Source organism: Lolium rigidum, chromosome 6, assembly GCF_022539505.1.
Source record: "Lolium rigidum isolate FL_2022 chromosome 6, APGP_CSIRO_Lrig_0.1, whole genome shotgun sequence".
In the NCBI taxonomy this organism is placed as follows: domain Eukaryota; kingdom Viridiplantae; phylum Streptophyta; class Magnoliopsida; order Poales; family Poaceae; genus Lolium; species Lolium rigidum.
Window position 1 is genome coordinate 220,786,929 of NC_061513.1, and position 10,079 is coordinate 220,797,007.

The following is a 10,079-nucleotide window of genomic DNA, read 5'->3' on the forward strand; positions in this document are numbered from 1 at the left end:
GGGGACACCACAAGGGGTGTGAATCGGCCACCCAGCTCGATCGGATCATATCTATATGTATAGACTGATCGGAACAACGGCCAAGACAAGATCGCTCCTATCTTGTCGTGAGTTCCAGGCAGGCAGGAAATCCATCACAAGAACATGGGGTGCGCGCGCATACCTTCGTGTGAATGTGATCTACAAGATTCTAGCCCCGGTTCACGCTCTCGATCGAGTCACGGGCGGTCACTCACGCCGTGCTGCTGCGTCGTTCACTCGTGCCCATCGCCATCAAGCAATATGCACGCTTCGATCAATCCTGTCGTCCATGCCTTGTATGTGTTATTTCAATCATCTATTTTCCCACATGCATTATAATCATATTCTCGAGTTTTTTTTATAATCTTTTGTTTAGAATCCTACTAACCAAACAACTTATGAATATGTTCTTCTTGTTTACTGAAACTGCATTTTTAGACGCATTGTATGGCGAGAGAACGAAAGTTAGAGCATCTCTAGCAGAGCCCGTAAACTGGACAAAACCGAAAAATAACCGTCAGTTTACCGGTTCGGTGTGAAAATTGGCGCAGTCAGTTACTGTAAACGGGACTAAACCGAAAAAAAAATTACAGGTCGAGCCCGAAAACCAAACTCTGCCCCCTATTTGTAGGGGCTGGAAAGTCGAACCGAAGGCAAACCTGTATTCCTAGTGTCGTTTTGGCGGGCTAAAACTTCACCTCCAAACACTGCAGTTCTGCCGGTGGACTCCCGGAATACGACCAAAATTAGGCAAAATCCGGCCACGAGTTGGCGGAGCGCGGGCGGGGCGGCCCTGGAGGTGTCCGTGACGGGGCGAGGTCGACTTCGCCGGAGCAGGCAGGGGCGGGGCTGGCCGGGGCGAGGAGGGGTAGGGGCCGGCCGGGGCATGGGCAGGGCGCAGGGGCGTGGGTTGAGGCGGGGCTCGCCGGGGTCGCGCGGGGCAGGCAGGGGGAGGGCGCGGCGGGTGGCAAGGGCGGGGCGCGGCAGGGCGGCGAAGCTCGCCGGGCGGCGGGCGCGGCAGGGGGCGGGACGGGCGCAACTCGCTGGTGGTGGGCGGGGTGCTCGGGAGGAAGAAGTCAGGGAAGAAGATGGCGTGGAAAAAAGGAAAAAATGAGGGGAAAAAGGAAAAAAACTGACATGTGTACCTTAATGGCATATTTAGGGATATAATATTTTACAGTTTTCGTTTTCCGTGTATGGTCTGCGTCAGTAATTTTTTGACCCGTAAACACAAGTTCGGTGAACTGAACCTCAGCGTTTTCAGTTCGCGTATTTACCGGCTCGGCTAGAGATGCTCTTATCTCGATAGCTAGGGCAAACCCACACAAATATTAATGTGCCACCTTGCTAGCAAATTCAGAAAAATCCAGGTTTTTCCTATTAGAATGTGAAATTATTACTGCAATTCAGACATTTGTGTTAGATAGATATGGCATGGTGATTTAGACTGTTCATAGTGGGAGTAACATAAGTAGTAACATCACACTTCTCAAGATATTTTGGTGACATGGCATGATAATAAATGAAGAAAGAGAGTGAGGTGGTAACTAGCTATGTTACTACAACATAATAAATAACACAATGCATGACACCACATATAAGTTACTACCCACTATGAAGGTAGTAACCTAGACTAGTAACATGACATATGTTACTAGTCTAAGTTACTCCCCACTATGACCAGCCTTACATGTGAACATGACATGCGTGGGCTCATTGGATTACTCGTTGATCGTGCCAAAGTGGGATTCAGAGGAAGCCCATGGTGGGGATTGGATGGGTCGATTAATGGTGAGAATTAGTGCTAGTGGTGAACCGATGGAAATCTTGAAGATTGTGAGCGGTGACGTGATAATGCAGAATGCCGGTTTACCCGCATGTGAGAGTGACATGTGCGTCGTCTTAGAGCAAGTACAATAGAGTCTAGTCAGCTGACTATAAGGCATTAAATAATATATTTTAGATGACTTAGAGGAGAGAGAAGGGGAGAGAGAAAGGAGGTGAACTCTTAGACTACTCATACTGCAAATAACTTCACTAGTAACTAAGTGTCCAACTCAGCAAATTTGCTTATGTGACAGTGAGTTAATGAGGAGAGAAAGGGATTGAGTAACATAGCTAGTTACTGTAACATCACACTTCCCAAGATACAATGAGTCTACAAGCTAATTAATTTATACATCTATGATACTATTTTGATGTTACTAACCACTATGAAGGTGGTAACCATGTTACTACTCTATGTTACTTCTCACTATGACTAGTTCTTATGCAATAGCCAGCTCTTGCACGTACTCCTAGGCATTTTGTGAGAGTGAAAGGTGAACCATATGTTAGTAAAGTGCTTCATTTTTATAGTCAACTATTGTACATGTTAGCTATATGATGACTACAAATGACATGACATCTTGTTATAGCCAGCTGTTGGAATTACTCTTATTTTCTGTTTACACGTTGGTCGTGCCAACGAGAAATTCTAAGGCAGCCTATCATGGAATTGGTCGATTAGCGCTGGAATTAACGCTAGTGCTGCATCGATGCAAATCCCGGAGATTGTAGGAATGGTAACTAACTTAATCTTGATTTACTCGCAAATGGTTTTGCGAAACCACTAGACAACGGTGAGAATCGAGACAAAATACCTCCCAACAAATTGTGTCTTTTTCAATAATCTATTTTACACATGCATTATAATTATTCATGTGGTTTTCTTTTCGGTTTTTAAATCCTACAAACCAAACAAGCTATGAATATGTTCTTCATGTTTACTATCACCAAATTCCATTCTATTGTTGTAAAAAATAAATAAATAATTGCTTTAAACGCAATGCACGGCGGGAGAAACAAATAATGTACCTACCTCCGGTACATGCGAGCAGTGATGGGATAATGTGGATGTTGATTAACCTATAGATGAGAGCGACATGTGTGGGTTCTTTGATTACTCATTGATCGTGCTAATCAAGAATTTAGAGCCAGCCCCATGGTGGGGATTGGATTGATAGATTAGTGGTGGGATTAGCGTTAGTGCTGCGCACATGCAAATCTCAAACATTGTAGGATTAGTAAATAACTTAATCTTGATTAACTCGCTAATGGTTTTACAAAATTGCAAGACAACGATGAGAGTAGAGACAAAATACCCCCTCCCCAAAAAAATGTGTGTTTTTCAATCATCTATTTTGCACATTCATTGTAATTATTTATGTGTTTTTTCTATTTTTCTGTTTTTAGAATTCTACAAGCCAAATAACCTATGAATTTGTTCTTCTTGTTTACTGTCACCAAATTCCATTCAATTTGTGTCATAAATAAATAAATTGATTGCGTTAAATTTAAACAGAATGTATGATGGGAGAAACAAATACCTCTAGTGCATGTCAGCAACGACGAGATAATGCGGAATGCTAGTTTACCTGCAGGCGACCCATTGTTGTTGGAGATATGCCCGAGAGACAATAATAAAGTAGTTATTGTTATATAATAGTGTTCATGATAAATGTTTACACCCCATGCTATAATTGTATTAACCGAAAACATTAATGCATGTGTGTTGTGTAAACAATCAGAGTCCTTAGTAAGCCTCTCGTTTAACTAGCTTGTTAATTAATAGATGATCATGGTTTCCTGATCATGAACATTGGATGTTATTAATAACAATATCATATCATTAGGTGAATGATGTGATGGACACACACCCATAGTAAGCATAGCATAAGATCAAGTCATTAAGTTTAACTTGCTATACGCTTTCAATACATAGTAACCTAGTCCTTCGACCATGAGATCATGTAAATCACTTACAACGGATAAGCACTTTGATTACATCAAACGCCACTACGTAAATGAGTGGTTACAAAGATGGGATTGAGTATTCGCAAAGTATGAGTTGAGGCATATGGATCAAGAGTGGGATTTGTCCATCCTGATGACGGATAGATATACTCTAGGCCCTCTCGGTGGAATGTCGTCTAATTAGTTTGCAGGCATGTGACAAGGTCACAAGAGATGATATACCACAGTACGAGTAAATAGTACTTGTCGGTAATGAGGTTGAACTAGGTATGTAGATACCGATGATCAAACCTCGGACAAGTAAAGTATCGCGCTACAAAGGGAATCGGTATCGTATGTTAATGGTTCAATCGATCACTAAGTTATCGCTGAATGTGTGGGAGCCATTATGGATCTCCAGGTCCCGCTATTGGTTATTGATCGGAGAGGGGTCTTGTTGATGCGTAAAGCACACGCCCGTTGGAACCCCAAGTGGAAGGTGTGATGCGTACAGCAGCAGTGGTATGGTGGACACAAATGACATAGGTTTTGGCTCAAGGTTTTGGATGCACGAGAAGTATTCCCTCTCAGTACAAGGCTTTGGCTAGCAAGGTTGTTTGAAGCAAACACAAGTATGAACCGGTACAACAAAACTTACATAAGAACATATTGCAAGCATTATAAGACTCTACACTGTCTTCCTTGTTGTTCAAACACTTCACCAGAAAATATCTAGACTCTAGAGAGACCAATCATGCAAACTAAACTTCAACAAGCTCTAGGTGGTTCTTCATTAATAGGTGCAAAGTACATGATGCAAGAGCTTAAACATGATCTATTTGAGCAAAACAATTGCCAAGTATCAAATTATTCAAGATAATATACCAATTACCACAAGAAGCATTTTCTGTTTCCAACCAAATAACAATGAACGAAGCAGTTTCAACCTTCGCCATGAACATTAAAAGTAAAGCTAAGAACACCAGTGTTCATATGAACGAGCGGAGCGTGTCTCTCTCCCAAACAAAGAATGCTAGGATCCGATTTTATTCAAACACAAACAAAAATAAAAACATATAGACGCTCCAAGTAAAGCACATAAGACGTGACGGAATAAAAATATAGTTTCACTAGAAGTGACCTGATAAGTTGTCGATGAAGAAGGGGATGCCTTGGGCATCCCCAAGCTTAGATGCTTGAGTCTTCTTGAAATATGGAGGGATGAACCACGGGGGCATCCCCAAGTTTAGACTTTTCACTCTTCTTGATCATATTTGTATCATCCTCCTCTCTTGATCCTTGAAAACTTCCTCCACACCAAACTCAAAACAAACTCATTAGAGGGTTAGTGCATAATCAAAAATTCACATATTCAGATGTGACATAATCATTCTTATCACTTCTGGATATTTCCCAAAGCTACTGAAAGTTAATGGAACAAAGAAATCCATTCAAGATAGCAAAAGAGGCAATGCGAAATAAAAGGCAGAATCTGTCAAAACAGAACAGTCCGTAAAGACGAATTTTGTAGGGGCACTTAAGTTGCTCAGATGAAAAAGCTCAAATTGAATGAAAGTTGCGTACATATCTGAGGATCACGCATGTAAACTGGCAGATTTGTATGAGTTACCTACAGAGAGTTCTACTCAAATTCGTGACAGTAAGAAATCTGTTTCTGCGCAGTAATCCAAATCTAGTATCAACCTTACTATCAAAGACTTTACTTTGCACAAAAATATGATAAGGAGAGGTTGCTACAGTAGTAACAACTTCCAAGACGCAATAAAACAGTAGTAAAATAAAAACATCATGGGTTATTTCCCAATAAGTGCTTTCTTTATAGCCATTAAGATGGGCTCAGTAATTTTAATGATGCCCTCGCAAGAAATAAGAGTTGAAGCAAAAGAGAGCATCAAAAGCAAATAAGAAACACTTTTAAGTCTAACCCACTTCCTATGAAAAGGAATCTTGTAAATAAACAAGTCATGTAAGCATAATACAATAAGCATAGGAAAACAAGACAAGCGCAACTTAAAGATTTTAAGCAAAATGAGAGGTGTTTAGTAACATGAAAATCCCTACAACCATATTGTCCTCTCTCATAAAGATTTTCAGTAGCATCGTGAACAAACTCAACAATATAAATATCACATGAAACATTCTTATCATGAGCTACATGCATAAAATTATTACTCTCCACATAAGTATAGTCATTACTATTAATTGTAGTGGGAGCAAATTCAATAAGATAGCTATCATTATTATTCTCATCACCATAATCATCATATATAGGAGGTAAAGTATCGTCAAAGTAAATTTTCTCCTCCATGTTTGGGGGACTAAAAATATCATGCTCCTGAAAACCAGCTTCCCCAAGCTTAGAATTTTCCATAGCATTAGCAACAATGGTGTTCAAAGCATTCATACTAATAACATTGTCATTAGCATGCATATAAAGTTCCATAGATTTTTTTATTTTCTCTTCAAACACCTCATGTCCTAACTCAAGATAAATACTATAAAGATCTCTAATATTTTTGTTGTTTTCCATTAAGCCTAACTAGTGAAATCACACAACTTAGTGTTCTGAGGAGTATTCATTTTAGCAATAGTAAAAAAAATAAGTAAAGCAAAACCGAATTAAGTAAAGTAAAACAAGTAACTAATTTTTTTGTGTTTTTGATATAAAGAAAGCAAACAAAACAGAAAATAAAATAAAGTAAAGCAAGACAATCAACAAAGTAAAGAGATTGGATGTGAGAGACTCCCCTTGCAGCGTGTCTTGATCTCACCGGCAACGGCACCAGAAATTTAGCTTGTTGACGCGTAAAGCACACGCCCGTTGGGAACCCCAAGTGGAAGGTGTGATGCGTACAACAGCAAGTTTCCCTCGCAAGAAACCAAGGTTTATCGAACCAGTAGGAGATGAAGGCCACGTGAAGGTTGTTGGCGGAGGAGTGTAGTGCGGCGCAACACCAGGGATTTCGGCGCTAACGTGGAACCTGCACGACACAATCAAAATACTTTGCCCCAACTTAACAGTGAGGTTGTCAATCTCACCGGCTTGCTGTAAACAAAGGATTAAACGTATGGTGTGGAGAATGATGTTTGTTTGCGAAGAACCATAGAGAACAGAGTTTGCAGTTGATTGTATTCAGATGTAAAAGAATGGACCGGGGTCCACAGTTCACTAGTGGTGTCTCTCCAATAAGATAAATAACATGTTGGGTGAACAAATTACAGTTGGGCAATTGAAAAATAGAGATGCATATACATATCATGATGACTACTATGAGATTTACTTAGGGCATTACGACAAAGTACATAGACCGCTATCCAGCATGCATCTATGCCTAAAAAGTCCACCTTCGGGTTAGCATCCGCACCCCTTCCAGTATTAAGTTGCAAACAACAGACAATTGCATTAAGTATGGTGCGTAATGTAATCAACACAAATATCCTTAGACAAAGCATTGATGTTTTATCCCTAGTGGCAACATGATGTCTACGGGTGCTTCTATTCTTGTAGACAGTGTTGGGCCTCCAAGAGCAGAGGTTTCTAGAACAGCAGCAAGTTTCCCTTAAGTGGATCACCCAAGGTTTATCGAACTCAGGGAGGAAGAGTTCAAAGATATCCCTCTCAAGCAACCCTGCAATCACGATACAAGAAGTCTCTTGTGTCTCCAACACACCTAATACACTTGTCAGATGTATAGGTGCACTAGTTCGGCGAAGACATAGTGAAATACAAGTAGTATGAATGAATATGAGCAGTAGTAACGGCGCCAGAAAAGTGCTTGCTGGCGTGCAGTTGATCGTAGTAATATTGCAGGAAGTAAAGATGCAGTAAAACAGTAAATAAGCGATGATTGCAGTATTTGGAAACAAGGCCTAGGGATCATACTTTCACTAGTGGACACTCTCAACATTGATCACATAAATAAATAAGTTCTCTTCCTTTGTGCTACATATACTCTTGTTTGATAATGAACACCATTCGTTGTGTAGGGCTACAAGAGCACCTCAATACCGAAGTTAACAAGCTCCACAACATTCGGCATTCATATTTAAGTAACCTTTAGAGCATAATAGATCTTTGCAATTTAAACCGAGTACTAACATAGCATACACACTCGTCACCTTTACACTATGAAGGGGGAATAAATCACATCAATACTATCATAGTAATAATTAACTCCATAACCTACAAGAGATTATGATCATAGCCTACGCCAAGTACTACACGATGCACACACTGTCACCATTACATCGTGAAGGAAATAGAATACTTTAATAACATCACAAGAGTAGCACATAGACTAATAGTGATACAAAACTCATATGAATCTCAATCATGTAAGGCAGCTCATGAGATCATTGTATTGAAGTACATAGGAGAGAGATTAACCACATAGCTACCGGTACAGCCCTTAGCCTCGATGGAGAACTACTCCCTCCTCATGGGAGACAGCAGCGTTGATGAAGATGGCGGTGGTGTCGATGGAGATGCCTTCCGGGGGCACTTCCCCGTCCCGGTGGCGTGACGGAACAGAGAGTACTCCTGTCCCCCAGATCTTGGCTTCGCGATGGCGGCGGCTCTGGAAGGTTTCTTGTACCGTGGCTTTTCCGTATCGAAGATTTAGGTCAGGGACCTTTATATAGGCGAAGAGGCGGAGTCGGAGGGGGTACGGAGCCGCCACACAATAGGGCGGCGTGCCCCCCTTGGGCCGCGCCAGCCCCTTGTGTGGGCCCCCCGTGGCTCTCCTCTGGTGGCTCTCGGGTGTTCTGGAAGCTTCGTGGAATTCTAAGATGTTGGGCGTTGATTTCGTCCAATTCTGAGAATATTTCCTTACTAGGATTTCTGAAACCAAAAACAGCAGAAAACGAGAGCCGGCACTTCGGCATCTTGTCAATAGGTTAGTTCCAGAAAATGCATAATAATGACATATAATGTGTATAAAACATGTGAGTATCATCATAAAAGTAGCATGGAACATAAGAAATTAGAGATACGTTTGAGACGTATCAAGCATCCCCAAGCTTAGTTCCTACTCGCCCTCGAGTAGGTAAACGATAACAAAGATAATTTCTGAAGTGACATGCTATCATAATCTTGATCAATACTATTGTAAAGCACATGAGATGAATGCAGCGATTCGAAGCAATGATGAAGATAATGAGTAAACAACTGAATCATATAGCAAAGACTTTTCATGAATAATACTTTCAAGACAAGCATCAATAAGACTTGCATAAGAGTTACTCATAAAGCAATAAATTCTTAGTAGAAAGCTTTGAAACAACACAAAGGAAGATATAAGTTTCAGCGGTTGCTTTCAACTTCAACATGTTTATATCATGGATAATTGTCAAAACAAAGTAATATAACAAGTGCAATAGGTAAACATGTAAGAATCAATGCACACAGTTTACACAAGTGTTTGCTTCTAAGATAGAAAGAAGTGGGTAAACTGACTCAACAATAAAGTAAAAGAAAGGCCCTTCGCAGAGGGAAGCAGGGATTAAATCATGCGCTAGAGCTTTTTAAGTTTTGAAATCATATAGAGAGCATAAAAGTAAAGTTTTGAGAGGTGTTTGTTGTTGTCAACGAAGGGTAGCGGGTACTCCAACTACCTTATCAACCAGACTTTCAAGAGCGGCTCCCATGAAGGACGTTATCTCTACCAGCAAGGTAGATCATCCCTCTTCTCTTTTGTTTACACATGTATTTTAGTTTCATTATTTATGGATGACACTCCTCCCAACCTTTTGCTTACACAAGCCATGGCTAACCGAATCCCCGGGTGCCTTCCAACATTCACATACCATGGAGGAGTGTCTATTTGCAAAATTAAGTTGCTTACTGATGGATCAGGGCAAAGCATGTGAAGAGAATTATTAATGCAAGTTAATTAATTGGGGCTGGGAACCCCATTGCCGACTCTTTTTGCAAAATTATTGGATAAGCGGATATGCCACTAGTCCATTGGTGAAAGTCTGTCCAAGTAAATGACAAGATCGAAAGATAAACACCACATACTTCCTCATGAGCTATAAAACATTGACACAAATAAGAGATAATAGCTTTTGAATTGTTTAAAGGTAGCACATGAAGTATTTGCTTGGAATGGCAGAGAAATACCATGTAGTAGGTAGGTATGGTGGACACAAATGGCATAGTTTTTGGCTCAAGGATTTGGATGCACGAGAAGAATTCCTCTCAATATAAGGCTAGGCTAGCAAGGTTGTTTGAAGCAAACTCAAGTATAAAACGGTGCAGCAAG